Source organism: Hevea brasiliensis, chromosome 18 (assembly GCF_030052815.1).
Source record: "Hevea brasiliensis isolate MT/VB/25A 57/8 chromosome 18, ASM3005281v1, whole genome shotgun sequence".
NCBI lineage: Eukaryota > Viridiplantae > Streptophyta > Magnoliopsida > Malpighiales > Euphorbiaceae > Hevea > Hevea brasiliensis.
In genome coordinates, this window is record NC_079510.1 from 52,644,994 (window position 1) to 52,648,939 (window position 3,946).

At 32.8% G+C, this 3,946-nt stretch overlaps 1 non-coding gene across 1 annotated transcript; it reads left to right on the forward strand.

The window, feature by feature from the left end:
- Window positions 1–373: 373 nt before the first annotated feature.
- LOC131176191 (small nucleolar RNA R71) lies at window positions 374–481 on the forward strand. The gene has a single exon (XR_009146316.1). It is a non-coding gene; the product is annotated as a small nucleolar RNA R71 (small nucleolar RNA).
- Window positions 482–3,946: the final 3,465 nt, after the last annotated feature.

Here is a 3,946-nt window from a genome sequence, read left to right on the forward strand (position 1 = left end):
AAGGATAATCTACTCCACAGCTCATTGTTCCTTCTGCATAAGTAACTTGTTGAGAACTTCCAGAGCATGATGATGAACTGACTAGCATACTTAAATCCTCCATTTTCTTAGCAAGGACATTAGTGAGTGCATCAAATTTGGCATTGATCATGTTGAATGGATCAAGCTCATACATTCTAGCAACTTGCCTTTTTTGAGTTGGAGTTGACCCTCTTGGACTACTCCATAGATGACTGTTCTTTGCTATTTTCTCTAATAACTCATAAGCTTCATCTTCATGCTTAATGATGAATTCCTCCGATTTGAGCATCAATGATTCCTCCGATAGCAGAGTGACATTTGTGTAAAAATTCGGTTTATCATCCATTTAGGAATGGCATGATGTGGACATTGTCTCTCCAACTCCTTCCATCTCATCCATGACTCATAAAGAGTCTCATCTTCTCTTGGTCTAAAAGCAATCATTTGATTCCTCAACTCTTGAGTTTTTCCAGGTGGAAAGTATTGGGCAAGAAATACATCGTTGAGTCGCTCCCAATTTGTAATTGAGTTGTGAGGTAAAGAATCAAGCCAATCCAATGCTCTATCTTTCAAAGAGAATGGAAACAATTTTAGCCTTCTTTGCATCATCGATACTCCAGTTGTTTTTGCATGTCACAAATCATAGCAAACTTCTTCTGTGTGTGTGGATTTTCAAGGATGACCCCAAATTGAGAATTCAATCATTTGAAGGACTCCAAAATCCATCTTGTAACTATTTACATCAATTCTTGGTCTTGCTATGCTCTCTCTCAAGTCATCAAAACGAGGAAAAGCATGATCCATCATACTTCCCCTAGGCAGATTAGCATTTACTACCTCTTCACCATGGGCTGCATTTTCATTATTTTGACCATTTCCAGCATTACCAACACCAATTCTAATTCTTTCACACCATGTCTGCTTCTAATTCAGTTTCTATCAAGGCTTCTTTTCTTTTTCTGGTTTCTTTCTTGTTGGCCTTACAAAATTTCTCAATTTCAGGGTTGAATAATAAGGATGTATCACTTGAGCTTCTAGCTCTTCTCATAAAAGATTAAAAGTACCTAAAAAAGAACAAACAAACACAAAAATGAAAAGATAACAAAAATAAAACTAAAAATAACTAAAATGATCAAGAATTCAATCTTAAACAAACAACTCCCCGGCAACGGCGCCAAAAACTTGATGTGGCCCAACCGCAAGTGCACGGTCGCATAAGTAATATAGAAAGATATCGTTCCCACGAGGAGTTGTGTTAATGATTGAATTTTTGATATAAAAAATGCTAACTAATTTGGACTATTTTTGAAATTAAAGTAATAAATTGATGGGTATTGGAGTATGAAATCTATATATGCAAAATTAATAATCTATTCAACTATGTAATGATTTAACTAAATTTGCATCAAATTAAAATAAAGCAAATTCAAATATGGCAATATTCAAAATGGCAAGTAATTAAATTCGATTAGAAATTAACAATGATAAAAAGGCGATTCCGGAGTTCGGGATTTCATATTCAAGCTATTTTGGGATTTTCCCTAGCTAGCCCAATCCATGAAATTTATGGGTTTAAAGGAGATTAATTCTAAAATCCTTTGAAAACTCTTTCGAGTGAGACAAAGAGTGCCTTAATTAACTTAATCCTACTTTCGTGGAGTTAAAATTAACCAAGACCCATTAGGTTCTTTAATCAATCTATTAAAACCCTCTTAACCCTTAGTCTATTTCTAGATCTAAGTTAATTAAGTCCAATTTCTTGATTAACTATCACTTGGTTTTCTCCTTTCGATGCTTCAACCAAGGATTAAGAACATAACTTAATGGGGCCCTTCATTAAGCATGTGAATAAGCACACAAGAAATGGATTAAACCTCATAAATTCATTAAATTGGGACTAACCCCGTTCAAATCCACAAAAATAACTAAAATATTACATCCCTTACTCCATAATCAAAAGTAAACTACTCACTATCCATAATGCTTACAAGATATGATGAGTTTAAATGGAAATAAAGCTTTAATCTAAGCTAAGAAGTAAGAAATTAAACACTAGAAATGTAGAAAAGTGTAAAGAAAGAAAGAAATCTGCAAATCTTAGTTGAAAAATGGTGTGGAAGGTGAAGATGGCTCTTCAAATTCCACTCAGCCCTCTCCTTTTCTTCTTTGCTCCTTGTCCCCTCTAAAATGAGAAAATGGGACTATTTATATCATTTTTTCCGACATGGAGCCCTAAAATAGTATGTTCTAGGAGGAATTGATTGAGGGAATCTTCTCACACTCATTAATGAACTCTTTATGGATCAGCATAAGTGGATCGCATAAGTTATGCATCCCTTATGCGCTTTCTGGTTCTGAGTCACTTATGCGAAACTGCATGACTTGGTGCATAGGTTATGCACAATTTGGTCAATGCATATTTCAGCTTGAAAACTTGTTTTTGACATCTTTGGCTGTAGAAGACACTCCTCAATGGCAAAATTCTCTTCAGTCCTTCATAAACACCATTTTTCCTACAAAACAAAGTAAAAATTACAAATTAATCCAAAATTGACAATTATGGAAAACTAACTAAATAACTAATGAAATTAGCTAAAAGTGACTAATAATCAAATAAAATAGCTATGAAATTAAACCTAAATGATTATGCAAAATGTATGCATCAGATGACAGTTGTTACACTAGGTATCCCCAATGGAATGCCTTTTTCTGAGTTACCTAATTGCTTGCTATTTGAATGCATGGTGTTCAGCATTTTGGATAAAGGTGAAAGAGTTAAGGTGATGATCAACTTATATTTTCAAGTGTTATTTTTATGTAGCTTGAATTTTGGATATGTCTTTGTGAATCCGAATTGTGTTTCGACCTGAAAGTTTCGTGTTGTGACCTGGTTAGGATAAAAAGTGAGGTCTGTGATGATATGGACCAATATAAATATTATAATATTTTACCATTTGCATTAGAGTTGTGAGCTATTCAGAAAAACATTGGGGTTAGGATTTACGAATTTTGAGTGATTGTATATTATTCTTTTCATCACAGTGAAACTTTTTTTCTCATCTTGCTCGTGGACGTAGACCTTACAGTCGAATCATGTAAATTCTGTATTATTATTTTCTTTTTCCTATACTATGTGATTATGCGATTGTGTGTCCGCATTAAATTTACGTGTCTACTAACATCAAGATTAGCCTTGCTATATATAATATTTTACATTTGTAATTATTTTAATATTTTAGACAAAATTGGGGTTTTTGATTCAATTTTAGAAGTCTGTCTAGGAAGAATGTAACAGATTTAAGTATTTTGTTATTAATAACATTACAAATGGATATGATTATCAGGTGGTAATAGTATCAGCTTACTTTGAAAGAGTAGGCTGCTTATTATGCTGGATGGGCACGGATAAATTTTAATAATTGTCCATGAACTTATATAGTTATAACACTACAGCCCTTTAATTTTAAAATGTAACATAAAACTCCATAAACTTTCAAATTTTGCATAATAAAATCCCTCTGATTTTTAATTACTGATTTTTCAGTTAGAAACTGATGTGAATAGCTTTTGCATGGCGCTTAGTCAATATTTCTCTCTCCTCTATTATGCAAAGTGTAAAATTATTCTCTTTATAAATGAAAAATTATTCTATCTATAGAGAGAAAAATAATTCAATTTATACATAGCTTGAGAGAGAAAAGAGAAATACTGACTAAGCTCCATGCTGAAATTGTCCAGGTCAGTGTCTAACAGAAAAATTGATAATTGGAGGTTAGAGGGATTTTACTGTGTAAAATTTAAAAGTTGATGGGGTTTTATGTTATATTTTTAAGTTGAGGGACTATAATGTTAGAACTAGATAAGTTCATGGATAATTATCAAAATTTATCCGAATGGGCACCTACATCAGTTACTGGTTGGATAA